We start from the raw sequence: 26,556 nt of genomic DNA on the forward strand, positions 1-26,556 counted from the left end.
ACCAGCCCGCTGTCCAGTGCCGCAGAGTTCAATATGCCCCAAGAATTTGTGAGAAATGTTCAGTGTCACATTCAACAGTTCAGTTTACTAAAATAACTTTTCTTGTGCTTTCCATGGAGTCAATTTCCTTTCCCTTTGTCCTCTGGTAGCTTCAATACTACTTAAGGAGAGAAGGTGTTTAAGGTCCGAAGCCGGCGCCCCTCGATGGTCGAGTGCATGGTGGCAGCGCGAAGGAAGAGCACTTGTCCGGTAAAGAAACGCTTCATTCAAACGCCGAGGTGTCCATCTGAGTCCAAGCCCGAACTCCACTCTCTCCACACAACCAAAACATGGCTTTTAAACCCTTAGTTGCGCAAAGAAATCGCAAACCAGCCAATCACACTTGCGAGTTCACATCATTGCAACCAATCGCGCAACCACCTTCATGCTGCACACAGCATTGGTGGAAACAGTCGCACACTTAACAACATGCCAGGGGATAGGATTGCTCAAAGACACGTGTCATCACCCTCTCCCCTATGTTAGGCTCCGAGTATCGGCCCTTGATATCCTCCCCTTTTCTCCTGCAAGCTGCTGCCACGCAAGCTGCGAGAATGTTTCCATGAAACCATGGCTTATTGACTGAATGTCTGCCAGACAGTGGGCTGCCCTGCCAGTACTGAGAAAACTCTGTCCCTCATGCAGCTATGGGCGGTTCACTTGAAATCCAAACACCATAATTGGGACCCGATGGCGGTCGCACCCAAACGCATCCATCGGTCGCAGCTGGCTAACTGGTTGTAAAGATGCCGCTGATTCCACAAGGCATTCTCAGAAGGCGTGTGCGGATGCCAAACATTGACACTCAAACCAGATGAGCAGTGCCGCATCGCCCAATTTTAGTGACCGAGACGGTCGACAGGACATGTGGGAAGCACATGGGCATTAACGGTGGCGGTGACCTCAAGCACCCCCTACCTTTTTGTCTTCACGCCCGTCTCCCCGAACGCTCCCCTTCAGCTTGGACCGTCTCCCCTTTTGTTCCGAGCGCGGGTGCAGATCTGGCGCCATTTCTACAGTGCAACCAGTAATCAGATTTCTTTTCACACGTGGGTGTCTCCCGCGTCCCCTCTTCGCGGAACCGATCTGCATCCTTCGTTTCTGGTTATTGGCCGATACAGCAGCATGTGAAATCATCCTGTGCTTTGCTGTAGTCGCCTAAACTGGGCCACACAACAACAGCAAGACGAACTCCCTAGCCTCAAATTGACTCATGGTTTGCCTTCATATGGTTGTCACTAAATATTGATACACTAGGTTCCCCAGATTGCTACTCATGTTCAGTGCTTGTACTCTGGGGGAAGAGATAGGGGCAGTGCAGTTATGATGCATCCTTTATAAGCAGGCATAACGGCAAACACATCTTTCCTTGCTGACATGAACTTGGCCTACGCTTAGACAGCAGGCAATCGCTTCCACACCCAGCAAAAGTCAGCAGAGCAGGCGCGGGTGCCACGTGAGTCAAATGACTGTAGACTATTTTTCTGTTTGCAGAAATCCTGGCCAGCTTCCACTTTCCTTCAGAGTGGGCAGGAAAAAGAATGATGAGTGGGCGAAGTGTGGCAAAATAGAAGCTCACAGATATTCAGCAGCTTTTCTTTGCAGCTCATCACAAATTTACAAGTCAATTTTGTCATGTATTGCACAGAAAATGATAAATTTTGTGCTTGAGAACCCAATACACATTCCTTTTATTTGAAAACACAGAAAAGGGATTATCGTATGCTGAACAAACACACTTTTTTTCTGAGCTGTACAGTGATAAGGCACGCAACCTGAAGTTCCTTGCAGTGCATGCTAAGTGCTGACACTGCATTACGAAACCGTGTATATCTGCAGCCTTTCTTGAACATTGGAAAGTTAGCAAAGACCTGTAGTCATTTTCTGGAGTAGTCACAATACAGAACACATGTGCAAAACACACAAACTCCACCCTGCAAGACTACAAAGGCTTCACAGCAGCATGTGCTTACCGAAGTTTTCGGCTACTGCAGGTGGAAAGACCACATAACTGTCACAGACAATAGCAGTCACTTTACCAATTACAGTGAAAGCTCGTTAATTCGAACTTCAATAATTCGAATTTATGGATAATTCGAACTGTACGATTTGGTCCGGCCAAGCTCCACAGAAGTCTATGTATAAAAAAGTCCGTTAATTCGAACGCGAGAAGGTTCCCGCACGGATAATTCGAACTACGCTCGCCTGGCACACGGCCAGAGAAACGCGCCTACTGCCTACACACAAGGCTGTATTGCCTCCGAAACGGAGAGAACGGCGAGAGAAGGCAAAATCGGAAAAAAATCTAACCAACGCGGGGTCAGCCAGAAGGCAGTGGCGGCTGCCCCCTCTCCGTTCCACGTAACCTCCGAGACTTCTTGCCCGTTGCGAATCTCGGAGTCTTTGCAGATCTTGTACAGCTGCTAATGTGCGGAGATGGCACGGCAAGCTCCAAAACACAGCGAATCAAGTACGTCGCAGCTGCGCTTGCAATCAAGGACCAACGAATCAGGGCCTTCGCCACCTTCACATGTTCAGCGTCTTTGTCTCGGCAGTCTTCATCGGTTGTGCATCTCTGTTTTCAGCTTAGGAGGTATCGGCCGTCGCGATTCATTGTGATGGTGTTAAGCCTCGGCTAACGTTCATTTCGGTGGACATCGGTGGTGTGGCACAGTCGGACCCAGAGGTTCGACTTGAAGATGGCGTGTGCCACTTTCTGACACGCCAAATTTCTGACATGCCCTACTGCTTCCAAATCGCAGTGTACTGTTGCCCTCCTTCACTTTCGTTAATTCGAACTGAAGCGGCTTCCCCTTGCGGTTCGAATTAACGAGCTTTTACTGTACTTCGATGATGCCCTCCAGTGGTTTTTGAATCTGCATGAACACAGTGCAATGCATCACTACAGAGAGCCCAGCTATCTCGAGTTGCATCAAGAAAGCACAGCAGATTTGTGCAGCCTTGCAGAATCACAGACCAAATTCCAGCAAAGCCCTTTCTTTCAAGCAGTGGCATTACTTCTAATGACCATAATTAAACCACACCAAAAAATATGCAACGGGATCCACAGGCAAATAACGTTGTCAGTAAACTTTCCAGAACCAACAGAATATTAAACCAATTAAATTTATAGACAGTTCCTTATTTATTTAGCATGTAATGTATAATCATTTAGTATGGGGCACCATGACATGTTTAAATATAACTTGGCTGTAGAAGTTGCAAAAGAAAGTCATACATATTATGCAAATTGACCATTTGACACTCACACAGTGCCTTTGTTTAGCTCATTAAAGCTAATACCTGTAACAGAACTATATGCCTCAACATTAGCCAGCTGCTATAGAAAGAATTAAGTTTCTTCAATGCATTAGGACCTGGAAAAACCTAATGTACTGAAAAAACTTAATTCTTTCTATAGCAGGTGGCTAATGTTGAGACATATAGTTCTGTTCCAGGTATTAGCTTTAATGAGCTAAACAAAGGTGCTCTGTGAGCCCTAATGGTGAAACAAGGAATGAAATTGACTTCACACTTTTGGTCGATCCCAGCATAGTGCAGGATGTAGAAGTGTTAGGTAGGGTAAAGTGCAGCGATCATAGGTTAGTGAGGTCTAGAATTCACCTGCATTTGAAGAGAAAGAGCAAAATTGGTCAAGAAGAAACAGGCCAACCTAGACGCAGTAACGATAAAAGCGGACCAATTCAGGCTGGTACTTGCAAACAAATATGCAGCCCTAGAACAGTGAAATATATATGACATAGAGGTACTGAACGAGACAGTAACTAGGCTGGCTTCTCAAGCAGCAATTGAAGTGGGGGGCAGCGCACCAAGGCAGTCAGTAGGTAAGCTCTCCCAAGCAACGAAGGACCTAATAAAGAAACGACAAAGAATGAAAGTGTCCCACTCAAGAGATAAGATAGAATTCGCGAAACTACCAAAACTGAACAAGGCGAAAATAAGTAGTATTCGAAACCATAACGTGAGAAAGACTGAGGAAGCAGTAATGGATGCAGCTTGAAATAAGTGAGAAGGAAACTCTGCATAGGACAAATCAAGATCCATGCACTGGAAAGGTAAGCCGGGCAATACCATCAGCAATTTCGAAGATATAGTAAAAACAGTGGAAGAATTCTATACTAACCTATACAATACCCACAGCAGCCAGGATACCTCCATTGAAAGTAGTAATGAACAGGTTACAGAGGCTCCTTATATAACTTGCAAGGAAGTTAGAAGGGCCTTAAAAGACATGAAACAAGGAAAGGCGGCAGGAGCGGTTGGAATAACAGTCAATTTAATCAAAGATGGAGGAGACATCATGCTTGAAAAGCTTGCGGCCCTTTATATGAAATGTCTCACGACTTCAAGGGTCACAGAGAATTGAAAGAATGCCAACATTATACTAATCCACAAAAAGGGAGACGTTAAAGAACTGAAAAATTATAGGCCCATTAGCTTACTTCCAGTAATGTATCAAATATCCACCAAGATAATTTCCAATAAAATAAGGGCAACACTTGACTTCAGTCAACCAAGGGAACAGGCTGGCTTCAGGAAGGGATACTGTATGATGGATCACATTCATGTAATCAATCAGGTAATCGAGAAATCTGCAGAGTACAATCAGCTGCTCTACATAGCTTTCATAGATTACAAAAAGGCATTTGATTCAGTAGAGATACCTGCATTCATAGAGGCATTATGTAATCAAGGAGCACAGGAGGCTTACGTAAATATCTTGGAAAATATCTACAAAGATCAAACAGCTACCCTAATTCTGCACAAGAAAAGTAGGAAGATACCTATAAATAAAGGGGTCAAACAAGGTGACACTATCACTCCAATGCTATTCATTGCATACATGGAAGTATTCAAGCTATTAAATTGGTATGGTTTAGGATTGAGAATGAACGGCAAATATCTCAGCAACTTTCAGTTTACAGATGACACTGTCCTGTTTAGCAACACTGGGGACGAGTTACAACAAATGATTGAGGACCTTAACAGAGAGGGTGCAACAGTGGGGTTGAAGATTAATATTCAGAAAACAAAGATAATGATGAACAGCCTGGCAAGGGAAAGGGATTTCAGGATCACCAGTCAGCCCCTAGAGTCTGCGAAGGAATATGTTTACCTAGGTCAAATACTCACAGGGGACCCTGATCATGAGAAGGAAATTTACAGAAGAATAAAATTGGGTTAGAGTGCATACGGCAAACATACTCAATCCTTAATGGAAGCTTACCATTATCACTAGAAAGAAAGGTGTACAATCAGTGCATTCTACTACTGCTGACATATGGGGCAGAAACTTGGAGACTGACAAAGCAGCTCGAAAACAAGTTAAGGGCCGCACAAAGAGCGATGGAGCGAAGAATGATGGGCGTAACGTTAAGAGACAGGAAGAGAGCAGTGTGTATCAGAGAGCAAACGGGCATAGCCGATATTCTAATTGACATTACGAGAAAGAAATAGAGCTGGGCAGGGGATGTAATCTACAAGTTACATAACCGGCGTAACATTAGGGCTATAGAATGGGTGCCAAGAGAAGGGAAACGCAGTCGAGGACGGCAAAAGACTAGGTGGGATGATGAAATTAAGAAATTCGCAGGCGCAAGCTGGGATTGGAAAACAGGGATAATTAGAGAGTGGGGATAGAGGCCTTTGTCCTGCAGTGGACTTAAAGTAGGTTGATGATGACGAATACATTAGGCAGTTTAACTAGTCATGATGGGCCTTATCCATCCCGCACTAATACTACTTTGCACACACACACGTCGTGGGTGCCACTGGTACTAAATAAATCTCTGTAGAACTCCTCAGCCACTTGAACTATCTCATCCATATTAGTAACGATATTGCCGGCTTTGTCTCTCAACGCACACATCTGATTCTTGCCTATTCCTAGTTTCTTCTTCACTGTTTTTAGGCTTCCTCCGTTCCTGAGAGCCTGTTCAATTCTATCCATATTATAATTCCTGATGTCCGCTGTCTTACGCTTGTTGATTAACTTAGAAAGTTCTGGAGGAATTGGAGGAATTAGAGGGTAGTAAATGGGATATAATAGGGCTCAAGTGAAGTTAGGAGGACAAACGAAGCATATACAGTGCTAAAAAGCGGGCACGTACTGTGCTACCGGGGCTTAGCGGAGAGACGAGAACTAGGAGTCGGATTCCTGATTAATAAGGAAATAGCTGGTAACATACAGGAATTCTATAGCTATAACGAGAGGGTGGCAGGTCTTGTTGTGAAACTTAATAAGAGGTACAAATTGAAGGTGGTACAAGTCTATGCCGCTACATGCAGTCATGATGACCAGGAAGTCGAAAGCTTTTATGAAGATGCGGAATCGGCGATGGGTAAATGAATACCTTCTTCCGCAAGCGGGTTAGTCGAAAGTGGACGTGGAGGAGCCCGAATGGTGAGACTAGAAATGAAATCGACTTCATACTCTGCGCGAACCCTGGCATCATACAAGATGTAGACGTGCTCGGCAAGGTACGCTGCAGTGACCATAGGATGGTAAGAACTTGAATTAGGCTAGACTTGAGGAGGGAACGGAAGAAACTGATACACAAGAAGCCAATCAATGAGTTAGCGGTAAGAGGGAAACTAGAGGAATTCCGGATCAAGTTACAGAACAGGTATTCGGCTTTAACTCAGGAAGAGGACCTTAGTGTTGAAGCAATGAACGGCAATCTCATGGGCATCATTAAGGAGTGCGCAATAGAAGTCGGTGGTAACGCCGTTACACAGGAAACCAGCAAGCTATCGTAGGAGACGAAAGATCTGATCAAGAAACGCCAATGTATGAAAGCCTCTAACCCTACAGCTAGAATAGAACTGGCAGAACTCTCTAAGTTAATCAACAAGCGTAAGACAGCGGACATCAGGAACTATAAAATGGATAGAATTGAACAGGCTATCAGGAACGGAGGAAGCCTAAAAACAGTGAAGAAGAAACTAGGAATAGGCAAGAATCAGATGGGTGCGTTAAAAGACAAAGCCGGCAATATCGTTACTAATATGGATGAGATAGTTCAAGTGGCTGAGGAGTTCTATAGAGATTTATACAGTACCAGTGGCACCCACGACGATAGTAGAAGAGAGAATAGCCTGGAGGAATTCGAAATCCCACAGGTAATGCCAGAAGAAGTAAAGAAAGCCTTAGGAGCTATGCAAAGGGGGAAGGCAGCTGGGGAGGATCAGGTAACAGCAGATTTCTTGAAGGATGGTGGTCAGATTGTTCTAGAGAAACTGGCCACCCTGTATACACAATGCCTCATGACTTCAAGTGTACCAGAATCTTGGAAGAACGCCAACATAATCTTACTCATATAACAAAGGGGATGCCAAAGACTTGAAAAATTATAGACCGATCAGCTTACTGTCCGCTGCCTACAAAGTATTTACTAAGGTAATGGCAAAAAGAATCAGGAACACCTTAGACTTCTGTCAACCAAAATACCAGGCAGGATTTCATAAAGGCTACTCAACAATAGACCATATTCACACTATCAATCAAGTGATAGAGGAATGTGCAGAATATAACCAACCCTTATATATAGCTCTCATTGACTACGAGAAAGCATTTGATTCAGTCGAAACCTCAGCAGTCATGGAGGCATTACGGAATCAGGGTGTAGATGAGCCATATGTAAAAATACTGGAAGATATCTATAGCGGCTCCACAGCCACCGTAGTCCTCCACAAAGAAAGCAACAAAATCCCAATAAAGAAAGGCGTCAGACAGGGAGATACGATCTCTCCAATGCTATTCACAGCATGTTTACAGGAGGCATTCAGACACCTGGAGTGGGAAGAACTTGGGATAAGAGTTAATGGAGAATACGTTAATAACATGCGATGCGCTGATGATATTGCCTTGCTTAGTAGCTCAGGAGACCAATTGCAATGCATGCTCACTGACCTGGAGAGGCAAAGCAGAAGGGTGGGTCTGAAAATTAATCTGCAGAAAACAAAAGTAATGTTTAACAGTCTCGGAAGAGAACAGCAGTTTACGATAGGTAGCGAGGCACTGGAAGTGGTAAGGGAATACATCTACTTAGGGCCATTAGTGAGCACAGATCCGGATCATGAGACTGAAATAATCAGAAAAAATGGGCTGGGGTGCGTTTGGCAGGCATTCTCAGATCATGAACAGTAGGTTGCCATTATCCCTCAAGAGAAAAGTGCATAACAGCTGTGTCTTACCAGTACTAACATATGGGGCAGAAACCTGGAGGCTTACGAAAAGGGTTCTGCTGAAATTGAGGACGACGCAACGTGCTATGGAAAGAAGAATGATGGGTGTAACGTTAAGGGATAAGAAAAGAGCAGATTGGGTGAGGCAACAAACGCGGGTAAATGACATCTTAGTTGAAATCAAGAAAAAGAAATGGGCATGGGCCGGACATGTAATGAGGAGGGAAGATAACCAATGGTCATTAAGGGTTACGGACTGGATTCCAAGGGAAGGGAAGCGTAGCAGGGGGCGGCAGAAAGTTAGGTGGGCGGATGACATTAAGACGTTTGCAGGGACAATATGGCCACAATTAGTACATGACCGGGGTAGTTGGAGAAGTATGGGAGAGGCCTTTGCCCTGCAGTGGGCGTAACTAGGCTGATGATGATGATGATGATGATGATGACTTGGCTGTAATGTGGCCTAAAAATAGTCGCTGTAAAGTGCGTAAAATCTACGTGCTATAAAATTATGACGATGACTACTGACGAATACTATGAGCATTAAAATCCATCGTAGAAGAATGATGCATTGTTTAAAATATGCGAGATGTTAAATTGCTTACAGCACTACTGCCTTGCCAGAGCCCTTGAACCACAAGGGCCTAGAGGCATGTGCTATTCAAAATATTTATCACAGCGGCATCCTCTGAAGAGAGGAAGCGCTACGAACGTGTGGGGCTAATAACATGCAATACAACATCTTTAAAAAAACATAGGACAGCATTGGTGTCAAAGAGTGGTTCTGGACCAAGTAACATAACAGGATGAAGGGGGATGTGGTGCCGGTATGCTAAGAGAAAGTGTTTTTTTCTTTCGGCTTCGGCTTCCCGACACTCCAGTAGGCCGTGGAGGACGGTCAGCCTCTCCCCACATCTACCACAGGTTAGAGGCTCGTTTCCCGTGAGCAAAAAGATGTGTGTGCCAAAAGTGTGTCCTATTCTTAGACGGCAGAATAGGACATCTGTCCGGCGGGATTTTGTTACAGGAGGCCAGAAACCTAATTGTGGCTTTATTACATGCAGTTTATTATTTGTTTCCAGATCCCACAAGCGTTCCCAGTAGTTTTGCAGTTTTCTTCTTAAGAAAGGCTTCAGGTCTGTGACAGAGATCGAAGCAGTAGGGTTAACTGCATGCATTGAAATTGATGTGGCCATCTGGTCCGCTAGAACGTTACCCTCGATGCCCCTATGTCCAGGCACCCAGCATATAATCCCATGTTGGTTAGATATATATGCTTTGCACAGGACAGAGTAGAGTTCATTATTTACCGGATTTTTGTGGTTACAGAATGACATCAAGGCCTTCACAACACTAAGGGAGTCCGTATACATAATTGATTTCTGGACTTTTGATTTCTTTATATGCTTTACAACCGACAACAGTGCGTAGGCCTCAGCCGTAAAGATACTGGTTTCCGGATGTAGTACGTCGGATTCCGAGAAGGATAGGCCGACGGCTGCATAGGACACCCCGTCGCATGACTTCGATGCATCTGTGTAGAACTCTGTGCAGGAGTATTTGTACTGGAGTTCCCGGAAATGCATTTGGATTTCAATCTCTGGAGCATGCTTTGTGACTTCCACGAAAGATATATCACATTGTATGAGCTGCCACTCCCAAGGAGGTAGCAGCTTGGCTGGATGCATTAGGGGAAGCTCGAGGAGTGGAACGTGCATTTCTTCACTAAGCTCCCTTACACGCAGCGAGAAAGGCTGTCTTACGGAGGGACGATTGCGAAAGAGTGTAGCATATGTCATGTTATTAATGGTATTAAAACAGGGATGTTGAGGATTTGAGTGGACATTCAGAAAATATGTTTGGCTGATGTATGTTCTCTGCAGATGAAGTGACCACTCATTTGATTCTACATATAAACTTTGTATGGGACTTGTTCTGAAAGCTCCAGTGGCCAGTCGGATTCCTAGATGGTGGACCGGATCCAGCATCTTTAGCGCGCTCGGGGCTGCAGAATGATAGATCACGGCACCGTAGTCCAAGCGTGATCGAACGAGGCCCTTGTAAAGATTTATTAAACATTTCCTGTCGCTGCCCCATGTTGTGTGGGATAACACTTTAAGTAAGTTCATTTTTTTTAAGCATTTGACCTTGAGGTACTTTATGTGTGAAATAAAAGTTAATTTAGAATCAAGTATGATGCCTAAGAACTTGTGTTCTTTGTTCACAGGAATTCGCTGACCATACATTTCGATACTGGGTTCTGCAATGAGCCCTCTCTTTCTTGTGAAAAGCACACAAGAACTTTTATTCGGGTTCACTTTAAATCCGTTTTCTTCTGCCCATTTCGACACTTGTTTACTTGTTTACGACACTTGTTAAGCCCTGTTTACTTGCCTCTCACATACTGTAAGGTTACAGGATTTGAAACCTATCTGTATGTCGTCCACGTAAAGAGAATAAAAAATGGCCGGCAGTAATGAAGCACGAAGGGTGTTCATTTTCATGATGAAGAGCGTGCAGCTGAGCACGCCCCCCTGAGGCACACCAGTTTCCTGTGTAAAAGGACGTGAGAGAACATTGCCGACTTTTACCCGGAAGGTACGAGTAGACAAATAGTTTTCTGTTAGGATTAGCATATTACCATGGGTTCCCATTTCTGACAGGTCTCTCAAGATTCCGTAGCACCAGGTTGTGTCGTATGCTTTCTCCATATCGAGGAATATGGATAGGAAAAACTGTTTGTGTACAAGTGGGTCACGGATGTTTGCTTCAATACGTACAAGGTGATCAGTTGTGGAGCGCCCTTCCCTGAAGCCACACTGATAGGGATCAAGCATTTCTCTGTGTTCAAGGAAATGAATGAGTCGCCGATTAATCATTTTTTCAAATACCTTGCAAAGGCAACTTTTGAGGGCCATCGGGCGGTAACTTGCCACCAAGGAAGGGTCTTTACCCTGCTTTAGAACGGGGACCACAATCACTTCTTTCCATGTGGATGGGAGGTATCCCATAGCCCAAATAGTGTTGAAAAGCGTGAGAAGTGTAAGTTGTGTTTCAGTATGTAAGTTTCTGATCATTTCATACATGACTCTATCAGGTCCTAGTGCAGAGCTTTTGCATGTGTTCAAGGCAGCTCTCAACTCAGCAATACTGAAAGGCCGGTTATAAGGTTCATTCTGTCTGGATTTTTGTATTATTGGCTTACGTTCTTCTATTTGTTTGTATTTCAAAAAGGATTGCGAATAATGGTTTGAGCTCGACACGCTCTCAAAGTGTTCCCCAAGTGAGTCTGCCTGATCTTTCAGTGTTTCACCTTGTGTGTTTACCAGAGGTAGTGAATATGTTTGTCGCCCTCTTATCCTATTAACCTTGTTCCAGACTTTGGCCTCATCTGTATAGGAATTTATATTCGATAAAAACTTCTCCCAACTTTCTCTTCTAGCCTGTCGGCGGGTTCTCCTGCCTTGGGACTTTATTTTCTTAAAGTCAACAAGATTCTCCGCAGTGGGGGAAGCGCGTAGTAGCACCCACGCTTTGTTCTGTTTTTTACGAGCGATCCTACAGTCGTTCCACCACGGGACACGCCGTTTGCATGCCAGGCCATTTACTTCTGATATGCATTTTGATGCGGCATCTAATATAAAGGCTGTAAAACACTCAACAGCAGCATCAAGTCCTAGTGAGGACATATCATCCCATGATGTACTAGTTAGGGTTCGGAATTTCTCCCAGTCAGCTGTGTCAATCTTCCACCTAGGAGCCTGTGATGGATATTCGTTCTCTGTAGGTGTTGTTAGCAGTATGGGAAAGTGGTCACTTCCGTAAGGATTGTTGATAACTTCCCATTCGAGTTCGGGCAGTATACACGGGGAAACTAGGCTGAGGTCAATTGAAGAAAATGTTCTGTTTGCGAGAGAATAATATGTGGGTTTATTCTTATTCAGAATGCACGCACCAGAAGAGAAAAGGAATTGTTCAACAAGACGACCTCACGCATTTATACGAGAGTCGCCCCACAGGCAGTTGTGCGCATTGAAATCCCCAAGCACAACGTAAGGCTCTGGCAATTCATCTATGAAGGACTGAAACTCATGTTTAGTTAATTTGTAATGTGGAGGTATGTAGAGCGAGCAGACAGTGATAAGTTTGTTGAGGAGAACAGCGCGAACCTCCACAGCTTCAAGGGGCGTTTGTAGCTGCAAACGTTGACACGCTATGCCTTTCTGAATAACAATGGCAACACCGCCCGATGATGCGAGAGCATCATCGCGATCTCTGCGAAACGTAACATACTGTAGGAGGAAATTTGTGTGTTTCGATTTTAAGTGTGTTTCCTGTTGACACAGCACTTTTGGATTGTTTTTGGATAAGTTCCTGCACGTCATCAAGGTTTCTAAGAAGACCTCTGACGTTCCATTGAATTATTTGTGTATCCATATTGGAAGTCAATAGGTGCTGTGTGTACAGAAAAAGAAATATTATTTAGAGATTTCAGAGATTAGATTACAAAGCTCTTTTGAGGCCCTGTAACCGGGGTTTTGCTCTTTTTGAAGCGTTCGAGGGAACCTCGCCGCTCCTTAGGCGCTTGACGCCCCTTGAGGATAGGTGTAGTGTCCATTGCCTCTGGTAAGGCGCCGGACACCTGCTCTTGCGAGCAAGAAGTTACCAGGGAGAGTCCCGCCTTGGAGGGCAAGACCCCTGCGCCCACCAGCCCGGAGGTCGATGGGGCTCCCTGGGGGATTTGGCTGCGCCGGCCGTTGCCAGCGCTGGAAGGGACCTGGGAGGTTGAGGCAGCCTCGGCTGCGCCCACCTTCGGGGTCGATGGTCCCTTCTCCTCGGTTGATGGAGCAGCGCTAGCTGCAACCGCCGTGGGGGCAGATGGCGTAACTGCCGACTGACTGACTGTGGGTCGGACAGCCGCTGGAAACCTTTGTGTCAATGCCCCCTGACGCGTCACATCGACAAAGCTTTTCTTGGGCAGGTATGAAACCCGCCTGCGTGCCTCTTTGAAAGTGATATTTTCTTTTACTTTTATGGTCACAATTTCCTTTTCTTTTTTCCAGGACAGGCAGGACCGCGAGTATGTGGCATGCTCGCCATCACAGTTGACACAATGTGGAGTGTTCTGGCATGTTTCGGAGGAATGTTCTTTGTCACTGCACTTGGCACAAGTCAGCCGGCCTCGACAGTTCTGTGAACTGTGGCCGAACCTTGGGCACTTAAAGCATCTAAGAGGATTGGGCACGTATGGCCTAACATGAAGTTTGACATAACCGGCCTGGATGGACTCGGGGAGGACACTTGAGCCGAAGGTGAGTATCAGGTGTTTCGTTTTTATCTCTTTTCCATCTCGCCTCATCTTAATTCGTTTAACATTGATAACATTCTGGTCACTGAAGCCCTCCAAGAGTTAAGCCTCAGTGAGCTCCATCAAGTCATCGTCAGAGACAACACCACGAGTGGTGTTCATCGTGCGGTGCAGGGTTATAATTATTTGGGTTTCCCCAAATGAAACTAGTGTTGACAATTTTTCATATTGTTTTTGATCGCAGAGCTCCAAGAGGAGATCACCGCTTGCCATCCTCGGCGCCTTATATCCAGGACCAAAGACTTCAGTCAATGACTTCGAAACAAGGAAGGGTGAGATAGTTCATACTGGTTTATCTGGTTTTTCAGAGTGGATCACGTGAAAACGAGGGAAAGATTCTTTTTGCCGTGCGAAAAACTGGAAAACTTCATCGGTGCGCCCTCTTTTCTGAGGGCGATCAGGAAGCGGAGGGAAGGATGTTGCCATAAAGGAATTGAATTTTCAGCAATAACGCCAGCCACCCACCATGGAGTCCTACAAGGGGACGCTACAGGGACTGTAAGAACAGGCCCTGTAAACGCCAGCTGTACGTCATCACTATAACCAAATATGAAATAACCTAGGTTGGCTAATCACACAAGGTTAACCATTGCTGCCTGGAAAATTTGGAAGTAAGCGGAAGGAAGGCGAAGACAGGAAAGATGAAAAGTGAGAGAAAGACGAAGGCTGGAGGGAGAGAGAGACAGGAAAAGGTAACTACCGATTTCCCCCGGGTGGGTCAGTCCGGGGGTGCCGTCTATGAGAAGCAAAGGCCAAAGGGGTGTGTTGCCTCCGCCGGGGGGCCTTAAAGGTCCAGACGCCCAGCATCGGCTCAACCCCCAGGATCCCCCTTTCCCCAGACACGGCTAAGCCGTGCATGGCTACACGCGGGAGGGGCCAACCCTCGTTCAAGTGGCTGAGGACTTCTGCAGAGATTTATACAGTACCAGTGGCACCCACGACGATAATGGAAGAGGGAATAGTCTCGAGGAATTTGGCATCCCACAAGTAACGCCGGAAGAAGTAAAGAACACCTTGGGAGCTATGCAAAGGGGGAAGGCAGCTGGGGAGGATCAGGTAACAGCAGGTTTGTTGAAAGATGGTGGGCAGATTGTTCTAGAAAAACTGGCCACCCTGTATACACAATGCCTCATGACTTCAAGTGTACCAGAATCTTGGAAGAACGCCAACATAATCTTACTCATATAACAAAGGGGATGCCAAAGACTTGAAAAATTATAGACCGATCAGCTTACTGTCCGCTGCCTACAAAGTATTTACTAAGGTAATGGCAAAAAGAATCAGGAACACCTTAGACTTCTGTCAACCAAAATACCAGGCAGGATTTCATAAAGGCTACTCAACAATAGACCATATTCACACTATCAATCAGGTGATAAAGAAACGTGCGGAATATAACCAACCTTTATATATGGCTTTCATTGATTATGAGAAAGCGTTTGATTCAGTCAAAACTTCAGCAGTCATGCAGGCCTTATGGAATCGGGGTGTAGACGAGCCGTATGTAAAAATACTGAAAGAAATCTCTAGCTGCTCCACAGCCACCGTTGTCCTCCATAAAGAAAGCAATAAAATCCCAATAAAGAAAGACGTCAAGCAGGGAGATACGATCTCTCCAATGCTATTCAGAGCGTGTTTACAGGAGGTATTCAGAGACCTGGATCAGGAAGAATTGAGGATAAGAGTTAATGGAGAATACCTTAATAACTTGCGATTCGCTGATGATATTGCCTTGCTTAGTAACTCAGGGAACAAATTGCAATGCATGCTCACTGACCTGGACAAACAAAGCAGAAGGGTGGGTCTAAAAATTAATCAGCAGAAAACTAAAGTAATGTTTAGCAGTGTCGGAAGAGAACAGCAGTTTACGATAGGTAGCGAGGCACTGGAAGTGGTAAGGGAATACATCTACTTAAGGCAGATATTGACCGCGGATCCAGATCATGAGACTGAAATAATCAGAAGAATAAGAATGGGCTGGGGTGCGTTTGGCAGGCATTCTCAGATCATGAACAGTAGGTTGCCATTATCCCTCAAGAGAAAAGTGCATAACAGCTGTGTCTTACCAGTACTCACCTACGGGGCAGAAACCTGGAGGCTTACGAAAAGGGTTCTACTTAAATTGAGGACGACGCAATAAGCTATGAAAAGAAGAATGATGGACGTAATGTTAAGAGATAAGAAGAGAGCAGATTGGGTGAGGGAACCAATGCGAGATAATGACATCTTAGTTGAAATCAAGAAAAAGAAATGGGCATGGACAGGGCATGTAATGAGGAGGGAAGATAACCGATGGTCATTAAGGTTTACAGACTGGATTCCAAGAGAAGGGAAGCGTAGCAGGGGGCGGCAGATAGTTAGGTGTGCGGATGATATTAAGAAGTTTTCAGGGACAACATGGCCACAATCAGCACATGACCAGCCAGGGTGGTTGAAGAAGTATGGGAGAGGCCTTTGCCCTGCAGTGGGCGTAGCCAGGCTGATCATGATGATGATGCTTGCTTTTGAGTAGTGCAATCAGCAACTTATTGCAAAAGCCATCATTATCCCACAAACTTAAACATCGCAAACACATCAGCCATAACATAACCCTTATTTTGATCAAATATTGTTACCTTTTTCATCTCTTCAGGATAGCCAATACGTAGTATCACTGGTCCTCGACATTCTCCTGGGCGGTATTCTGTAAGTGTCCGCCTAGTGGACTGTTCATTTCGACCACTGCTGATTGGCTAGGGCCACGCGTCTCCTCTCTCATACAGCTGCATCCAATCGGCAGTTGCCGAAATGGACGGTGGACTCTTACAGAATACCCTCCTTGATGTGCCTACATAGCACTACCCATAGCGCTATGGGGTCGGATATTTACAAAATATATTTACAGCGAAAATGCACAACACTGTAAGACTGCAGCCATGGCTGGTATCGGTTCAAGCGTGAAATCGGTGGTGGCATTACTTCACTATCTTCTGCGCTTGACGTATTCGCATCTCAGCAGAAACCACTACATAATGTTAACTCAGTGCCAGACTTTGTTCTCCCAAGCTGCTGGCAAACATTCTATGCAGCTTATAAAATGAATACAACACTTTGAAGTGCTTGTATAAACAATTTACTGCAAGAGCCACAATTATCCCGCACCCTTCAGACTTTATAATCATCATCATCATAAATTTTGTATATGTGGTTACAAATGTTGCTGAAAATCACATGGGCCTTTATTAATACTGTTAGTTCTGGGCCCATGCAAATGAATACCATTGCAACTCGGGCAATGTGATTTGTAAGTACAGATTCCGCTAACATTGTTGTTCACCCATTATTATTAAATCTGTTTTAGCACAAGAGCAAAATCTGCCAATACAACATTATTGAAACATACTCATTATGAATTATAGCTAGCTTAAGAACCACAAAAATCTTGGACTCTTTTTCATCATCTTAAGATGGTTATTCCGTATTTTCGTTCCAATGTAGGCTAACCTGCGCCTGCCGTACGAGTTGCTAACAGGTGGTACGTTAAAATTTCCGTTCAATTGTGACCTCGTGTGTCTGTTAGGTAAGTGTGATGAAAATGGTACTTGGAAGGGGGTTACTGTCCGAAAGTATAGCATGAACTGAGCATGCTGTTTTGAAGTCCCTGACAATGTGGAATGGCATAATGTTAGTTCTTTTTTTAATAGCAGTTCTGTGTGTTCCGTATAACCAGAGAAGGACATAATTCGGAGCTCTCTTTTCTGCACCTCGATCACTGGATCTAGGTAAGATGAACAGGTAAGCCCCCATGTCTCAGTACACTAGGTTAAATGACTATAAAATACACTAAAGCAAATCATTCGAAGTGGAGATGCGGGATAATGCTGACGCACCTGATATAAAATAAAACATGCATGACTGAGCCGGCTGCAAACATTTGCTGTGTGTGCAATGTAATGAAGGGATGAATCTAACATTATACCGAGATATTTCTATTATTGAGCTTCTGTAATTGCTGATAACGCAATCGTCAAAGTTATTGGTGGTATTTTAACTCCATTGGATGACAATATAATGTACTTTGTCTTAGATGTATTTAATGTTAATTTGTTGTCCATAAACCAGTTTCTTATTTTTTCTAGTTCTCTATTAGCAGTGTTTCCAAGAGACTATCCTTTCCCGAGATTAAACCTATGGTATCCTCAGCATACATTACTGCCTCAACCTTATCAAGCCTTTGGGATAGGTCGTTGATGTACAATAAAAATAGTATCGGACCCAAAACTGTCCTCCGTGGAACGCTGTGCGTAATAGGTAGGAAGTCAGACGAGAGACTGACGAAGTGTTCGCTCTGGCATTTTTCTTCTAGGTAATACAGTACTGAAAGAAATATAAACTGTCACCTCGAAATCCATAACAATTCAACTTTTTTACCAGGACCTGATGATCGACGGTGTCAAACGCTTTTTTCGTCCTGGAATATGCCAATTACTTTTTAGTTTTTATTCAGGCAAGTGTTAATATAGCTTACAACGTAAGTAAGTGCAGTGCTGGTTGTCTTGTTCGGGCAAAGTCCGTGTTGGTGCGGTGTTAATATATTGTATTTTAGCAAGAACTTAGTTATTCACTTGACTATAAGCTTTTCGAACATTGCGTTAATGGTAGGGAGCATTGAAATAGGACAGCAGTTGTGAACACCACTCTTAAAAATGGGAGAGACCCTAGTTCTCTTCAGTAAATTGGGATATGTCCCAGAGTAAAAAGCACAATTAAAAGTTTGTGCCAGGTAAGGGCACAACAAATCTAGATTAGACTTTGCTATGCTCAATGATGTACTGTCACATCCTGAGTCATCGTAAGTCGGCATGGAAAGAATTGTAGACATTACCTCTTCAGCAATAATATCCAAAAACACAAACGAGTTTGCTGTACTTGAAGGCAGGTGTGGGATCGGATACATAGCAATGATAGGCTAAGACCAATCTTCTTAAAAATTCATTAAATTCATTTGCTAATTGTTGTTTTGGATCACCGTATAGATTCATGTCAGGAAGCCTGGATTGCTGAGTGATCTCTTTAATGACCAAATTATTTCCCATAGTTTCCTAGGGCACATTTGATTTGCTATGATGGAATGATTATAGTAATGCTTCTTACAATAGCATAAGTGTGCTAATAATTTGTTCCTGAAGTATTTTTATTGAATTCTGTAGTAAACGTTTCCTTTATTTCCTTTTTGGTTTCTATACCAATAATCCTTGAAACGGGATAGCTCTAAGGCACTTTGCATCATCCAATGGTTTATCAGTTTGTAGTATTTTTTTACCTGCCCTTGACTTAGCACTATGCACTGTGACACTGCATTATTCAAGCGTTCATACATTTTGTTTGCATATATGCCTTCCATGATGTGCTCGCGTATCGCAGATAACTTTTCTCGAAATAAAATTCTAGCCACGCAGGTAGCGGTTTGACGGCATGGTTTAGGCTGTTGACGCTTTGTAGTTACAAGTAAAAACACTGGAAAACGATCCAATAAATCTGTATCTGCTACATTGGAGGTAATATCTGTAGATTAAGATTGCACAGAATATGATCAATAAGCGCTGTAGAAGTGTTTGTCACATGTGTAGGCACTGTAATGAGATTCACAAACCCATATGAATCACATAGCATCCGATATAAAATATTATTGTGCTCTAAGTTAATGTCACCCCATACAACCGTCTTCTTTTTGTTGCATACCTCGTCTAACATATTTTCTAATGACTGAAGGAAAGAAGGGACATTAGTACTTGGAGACTGACAAACCATGCCGATTGTGGTTCCAGAAGTAAGTTAAATAAATAACACCTCGTCTTCCAGTGATGCCTGCGTAGTCTGATTAGAACAGACCTTAAACTCATGGTTGGCTTTGATGGTTTAAACTCATGGTTTGGCTCCTCCCCTTGTTTTGTTATGTCATGAATTAGTGACTATATTATAACCAGGGAGGAGTACATGTTTGTCAGGTTCAAGCCAAGTCTCTGTCAGAACGATCATGTCAAACTGAAATTTGTGTTCAGCTAGACTGTAGGTTGTTAATATTTCTGCTAACACTACGAATGTTGCAGTGCAAGAATGAAAATTTATCGCCTTCCTAAGAGTTGTTGATTTCCTCAACTGTATTTAGGTCCATGTTTTAGCACTTCAATTTGCATTTCAATTAGATCTCGATTAGACTATTTGCGTTATATCCTACTCTTTCATTATGTGGATACCTCAGGAGGTGTTCCGTGCTAGGATCTTGCCTTGCAACACCCAGCAGCAGAACTCCAATTTCTTTTCTATTTTTCTTAGCAGCACTGAACCCATGACATGGCTCATGAGCTGGGGGCCTAAATTTGGTACTCCATTCCTTCGGCCATAGTAACTGGTAAACACTGCAGGTGAAAGCTGCTGGTTTACTAAAGATTATCCGAAGCAAGTTATCCAAAGACATTGGCGGAAATAAAGGGACCATGATTTGTAGTGACAGAATCAAGCATGCTGTTCATAATTTAAGTAGGAGTTAAAAATTTTAAATTGGCACAGAAAGTCAGAGCACCAATTGCCCTCCAGACCAAGGTATGCATTACAGTGAAGATGTAGTGCAGATCAAAGACAGTGGGTGCAGCAGGGACCATTCTTTCACCATACCCCCTCAAACAAGTCATTGTGCGTTGAGCAGTCTAACAAACTATCATTGGTATTTTTATATGGACACACCAATGTGTTATTTATGGAACACACGGAAAAAGTGCAATTTTCTCAAGTGTGGGACCATGTTTCCGTTCCTACTCTGTTTGTTGTATGACAAAGCACTATTGCCCAATTATCTTTAGTACTGCCACTATTATAACAGAGTGACAATAAACAAAGCTAAAGGTTTTACAAACTGCAGACCTGCCACAAATCATGCTTTTATTGCAAAAGCAATTCTATGAACATTCCAGGTGAATTTTTGCCGTCATGATGATGTGGTGCTCTGTATAAAGTCCAAGTGCGATAAGATCTTATCACGCCCACATGCCACATGTTTTTGCCCCAGTAATGAATAGTGCCTGTCAGCATGCTTTTATTGGCGACAATGCAGCCCTTACGTGGCATCCACTCACCTGGAAAAAAATCCACTTCGTGGTTCCAGCGGAAGTTCGCACTTAGCCACTACCTGTTTTCAGCCCCTGAACATCCTAAGCAGGCCAGGCAAAACCAAAGTTCAAGTGAACAGAAGCTTTTCAGTTGCCCTTCTGGCTTTGAGGCCTCAAGCACATGTCCCAAGTGATGCATTTAAAGGTTCGTGAAGCACCGACCGTAATTTCAACACACCAACTAATGTTCTGCTGTCCTTGACTGTGCTTTCCTTCCCTTGGCACCTATTCTGTAACAAGTTACCTGCCCTACACATCACATGGCCCACCTAGCTCCATTTTTTTCTCTTATTGTCAACTCAACTATCAGCTATCCCCTTTTGCTCTTTGATCCATACTGCTCTCTTCCTGTCTCTTTACATATCACCTAACATTTAACACCTGTCTGTGTGTGTGTGCGCGCGCGTGTGTGTGTGTGTGTGTGTGGTAAGCTGCCAAATCCCAGTCAGGATTTGGCAATGCCCGCCGTATGAGCTCCGACCGATTTTTATTCTTCTGGAAATTTCCTTCTCATGATCAGAGAAATGATCTCGTGTTCTCTGTGGAACATGGCTCGACTAATCTGCTTATGACAGCTTGCTTTAAAAGCACCACATGGCGTGTTCGATAGGCAGGATTGTGACTGCAGTAATAAGCTCCCTTAGAAGCCATTGAATTCGTCTTAGTGCTGGTCCTTTTCTAATTGTTGGTCGTCCTAAACTGCGAGATCATATTTATCACTTGGCTACTTGGCACATAAGTTGATGATGTACAGGCCCATATACTTTGAACACATACATGCTCCATGTCATGACAATCGCATCAATGTATCTACAAACTAGGAAAAATGTTCACATATGCGCACACACACATTTTTTTCAACATACCATTTGTCATTAATGCACCATGAATTACTAACAACAAGCAGTGATTCATTGCACATGGCTGTTGATTGCTGCATATTTCAGCTTTACACATTGCTAGCCAAGGTAAGAGGCAGGAAGCACTCAGTTGCACTTATACATCACCATTAAAATGCACGATACTACATTCTGTGTGAAGTAATGACAGCAGTATATCTAACATGGAAAGGGAAGGCCAGGCTGCAACCTGCCATTACACACAAACATAAACATTGAAAAAACTGCAACGCCACAACTGGTGACCAGTGTACCACTTGCAAGGAAAACTATCGGCATTTTGGTGAGTGTTATATATGCTTCAATATGTAGCAACACTTTCGAAACGGACAGCTATCACAGCAAGGTTGACATTTGGGCGAACTTGTGCAGATCTATGGGGAAATGAGGGCCACATGAGAAAAAAGAAACATGAGAGATACCACAAATGCTTACTTGCAATAAAGATTTTTTCTAGACTAAAGGTGTTTGCAATTCTGTGTATGTGCTGCGATTCACAAAAAACTAAACAAGAAGATATGGGCCCCATGAAATAAGGACTGCACCAAAAGGACTCTCAGAAAATTAGTTCTATTTGCAAGTAACGTCATGTACCAAATTGCCAAGCATTGCAGGCATGTGCACATAGGTCAGACAGAGGAATGCTTAAGTATCCCAGTAATGAAGCACAAGAACAATTTAGGCACAGATTATGGATCACATCTAGCTGCCCAATGCAAGTCCTGCAACTGTTTGCCATGGTTTGAAAATACTGTATAGTGAAAGCCACTTTTGGCACAAGAAATAACATAAACAATTTTTATACAAAAGCTCTACAATCTTGCATTACTGTGCTGTCAGTAGGCGGTGACGATCTGGAGCAGCCTGAGCAATGTCAATTTTATTAAATTTTCGTGTCAGCGCTGAGCATCGTATTTCTTTTATTCATTCACTCTGTTTTTCATTGGTTTTTTTTTTTTGCTGACTTTAACCCATGTGGAGTAGTTTTCGTGCAATATTGGCATCTGCATATTTAGAGCTACTTGCGTTTAAATACTTGTTTTGCCTGAATAAACGTCTAGTTGAGGGTAAGCACTTGCGGAGTGTATTATTTCTTCTTGTTTGTCGCACTACTTTCCATTCACAGTGAACTGCCATGGTTCATTATCAGTTTTTAATACATTGTGGGCTCATCATGAAGCTGTTTTGTATTGCAAAGATCATTTTTGTAATTTATTTATCTAATAATTGGAATTTTTGTATTTCCTAAATGGTATGCTGTTCTAGTGCTTCATACAACCTCGATCCCAATAGAAAGTCCTCGTGCAGCCTTATGCTCAGAGACCTCCAATTGTACACTTATGCACAACTTAAAAAAAGAAATGAAGAAAAATAATAATTCGGCAGCTTTAAGTGCCACAGCGATGATATGATTTAGAGGAACGCCATAGCGGGAGACTCCGGATTAATTTTGACCACCTGGGCTTCTTTAACGTGCACTCATGCACTGGCACGCGAGCCTATTTGCATTTCGCCTTCAACGAATGCGGCCGGGACTACAACCCGCGACGTCCAGCTCAGCTGAGCAACGCCACTGCCACTGGGCTACCGCGGCTGGCCGGTGCAGCTGTTTCGATTCACTGATAGCGTCAACTAGAGTCGATAGAAGCCAAACGAGTTTGTAATGAGAGGTTAACAATTCCAACTCACTGGCGCCTTCAGGATTATTTGAACAACCTTCTTGTCTGGGGATACCATATTGAATGACTTGCCGTTGGGTTTGCACAGCGGTATAGAACAAGGCAGACGTAAAACGATGAGCAGTATTTTGGAGCGCGACATTTCACAGTGTGTCATGCGTTAGCTATAGTGGCAATAGCGAGATCGCGCAATACAGAAAGTGACGAGAAAGATGGGCGTTACAGAACAAGGCAGCTACTAGTCCTCCTCGTTTTTTCTCATTGATTTCTCGATGTTTTTTTCTGGTCGATGCTGCCGGCATGCCATGCTGGTTCTCGCTTTCCACTGTGCACATCTCTAAATCTCTTTTTCGTTACATCAACACGTGCCAATCGTCGCGATCGGCCCGATCCAGATCGACTTTCTTGATCGCGGTTGACACTCTTCCTCAGCTTGCGCAAATGAACCGATCGCGTCGGAGAAATTCGATTCGGATCGGGCTAGATCGCCATCAAAAGTGCACCGTATAACACCCGTGTCACGGGTGTTACACGGTAATAGCAGTGTCACGCACCAATCGTCACAAACAATCGGCTGACTAAGAACGACAAAAAAAAAAGGAAACGACTACCTGGAGGACCCTGCCGACAAGGCATACAGATCGTTCTGGAAATCAGCGAGGCGCTTGGCGTTGACGCGCATGTCGCACTTTGTAACTTTCAAGTTTCAACGGGCTTGAAGCAGCCGATGATGCAGATGCAAACCTTCGTGATGAGTCGAGGATGCCGCACCATAGAATAGAAAACAAACTTTGCACGCTCCCGCCTTTTTTAGCAGCAGGGTTGCCAGACCGTTCAAACCACAGGTGGCCAAATTGGCCTCCGCAGTAGCCCAAATGTAGCCAAAAAGCTTTATCTTTTTGTGAAGTCATTTCTTAAGCATATTAAATTAATTTTCGGCAAGAATACCTAAATATTAGTTTTTCTACGCATTACGCATGACCTGCACGCGCATCGTCACGGAGGCCATGCCGCACGGAAAACAGAAGCTGCACAAGCGCAAGTGCGGAAATGCAGGCAAGCCTGTGACCATAGAGTTTCATATTAGTATACCTTTATTTAGAAACTCTATGCCCGTGACATTCCCATCATAGAGTAGGAAACTCTACGATTCCCATAGAACCAATGGAGCCAATTTTCGCAGGCGACGCTAGCGCCGCCTGGATTTAACGGCACTTGCACTGATACCAGAAAAATGTTTACTTACTAATAATAGATAATGTTTTGTATATTATTCCATTACAATCTAAATTAAAAATTATACGTGACGTCTGAATAATTTCTGGTTGCTTAGAAAGTTACATGCGTATCGAAAGCGCAATGACGCTTGTGAGCTGACGACCGATACCGGCGTCGTCTGCTTCTGCTATTGCTTTTGCGCTGCCCGCTTGCTTTGGCCAGGTATATCCCACTGTATATATATTCTTATTTACCTTTGATATATATTCACTTATATATATTCTTATTTACCTTTGAAGGTTGGCACTGCTGCATAGGCCGAGAGAAATCACGACGCTAATCACACAAACTTGCTCCCAATAAACAACTTTATTATAACGCACATCATCGATGTTTACATGAAATAAAAAGCACATGAATGGCGTTTCAAAGATATACTGGTGCGTAACATGGATGGTTGTTTATGGGCAAAAAGATACTACGTACAGTCTCGCCACACATTTCTGGTGAACACAAGCTGTCCGCCGTTGAGTGAAGAAACACATCCGACCACATAATGCCGTCGCACGCTGGAATGTTGCTAAAGTTCCTCCACTTTTGTAGCTGAAGATGTCACGTCACTTCGTTCACAATATTCATAAACTGCAACTTGATTTCAGCCAGAGCTTCCTGTTTGAGCGAAAACACGTAGTTTTCACAAGGGCGAATTCTGTCGCGACTGTTCGACTTCTGGTCCAGAATGCCTGCTCTCTCGCAGTTAACCATTTGAGAAGTCAGGTTATAAAAATTTTCAGCATTTAGGCTGTATTTGCTTCGGAAGATTTATAATTTCAGATAGAAATAGTTTTTGTACGTGCTGGTTTGATGAGTTCCAAATAAAGTTTGCATAATAAAGGCTTAGCTGGCGCTTCGATTACCGCTGCCGGCGGTGCGCTGTCGTCGTTTCGATGGTGGCGCCACCCCAAGGCTTGGACGCGAAACACGCCACATGCCACAGGCTTGACGCAGGCATGCAGGCAAATTCATGACAAGGCAAATGCGGTCTTCATTGCAAATGCGCTGTTTTATTTTTCCCAGAGCACAAAAAAAATCACGAAAAGAACAACACACAAATAGCACCGCACAATACACACGCTAAGCAATGGCATGCGTTCAGGCGTTCAGTATTATTACTTACAGCTCATCATAATTTCGCTTAACACCACACAATGTACTAAACGAAAAACTACAAAAAAAACTTCAAGACAAATTCTAACACAATAGATGGCGGTTGGTACAAAATCTAGTACGATATAGACATAAAAAAGTATGCTATGATTAAGCATCACGAGCTCATTGCGAAGTGGAACTGCTTGGTACGTACAAAATGTCAGAGCTGAAACGGGAGAAAAATTCTTGGCCTGGTTTAAATCCTTGCAGCAGCCTCCGTTCCTGGCCAGGCCAAACTTCATGTGGAGGAGCGCTACCAATGTCTCGTTCGACATTCTATTTCGAAGGTCGGTTTTAATGAGCGAGCTGGCTGAACACTCGTTCGACAGCGGCATTTGATACGGGTAGTGATAGCAAAGACAGTAGTAGGGTTTGGACACGGCCGCTCAATGGAGCGCACTGAGCGGTCGTGGTTTGGAGTTGTGTAGGTAACGGGTGGCTGTGGGGCAATGGAAGAGGATATGTTTTACGTTGGCGTTGGAGCTGGGGAAATTTGGGCAGGAAGGGTCCCAGCTAATTGCCACGTAGGCGCCATGCGGCAGACAGAAAATGCAGCAAATTTCGGTTAGGTTGAGCTCGGTGTGCTCCCTCCGTTCTGGCGCCGAAGTCACCCGCGGCGCACAGTAGACGGGAGCTAAAAGCATCTCATGCTTAAAACGTAGGACGCCGAAATCTCACATGTGGAGACAGCAGCAGTCTATGTTCGCAGGCGCACGCGCGGGGGTAGCGTTAGTTCGCGGATGGAGACGCGTTTCCTGAGGCCAGCTTTCCTAATTAAAATTATCAAAAGG

At 43.9% G+C, this 26,556-nt stretch overlaps 1 long non-coding RNA gene across 5 annotated transcripts in view; it reads right to left on the bottom strand.

Moving 5' to 3' along the window:
* Nucleotides 1–24,137, bottom strand: part of LOC139051739 (uncharacterized) — a 114,952-nt gene extending 90,815 nt beyond the window's left edge. For 4 of the 5 annotated variants that reach the window (XR_011509515.1, XR_011509517.1, XR_011509516.1 and 1 more), the window contains exon 1: nucleotides 23,950–24,137. This is a non-coding gene — a long non-coding RNA (uncharacterized lncRNA). Of the gene's footprint in view, nucleotides 1–23,946 lie in introns of all 5 variants that reach the window. The other variant, XR_011509518.1, reaches the window with a different exon arrangement.
* Nucleotides 24,138–26,556: the final 2,419 nt, after the last annotated feature.

The sequence above is a fragment of the Dermacentor albipictus genome, unplaced genomic scaffold, assembly GCF_038994185.2.
Source record: "Dermacentor albipictus isolate Rhodes 1998 colony unplaced genomic scaffold, USDA_Dalb.pri_finalv2 scaffold_14, whole genome shotgun sequence".
NCBI lineage: Eukaryota > Metazoa > Arthropoda > Arachnida > Ixodida > Ixodidae > Dermacentor > Dermacentor albipictus.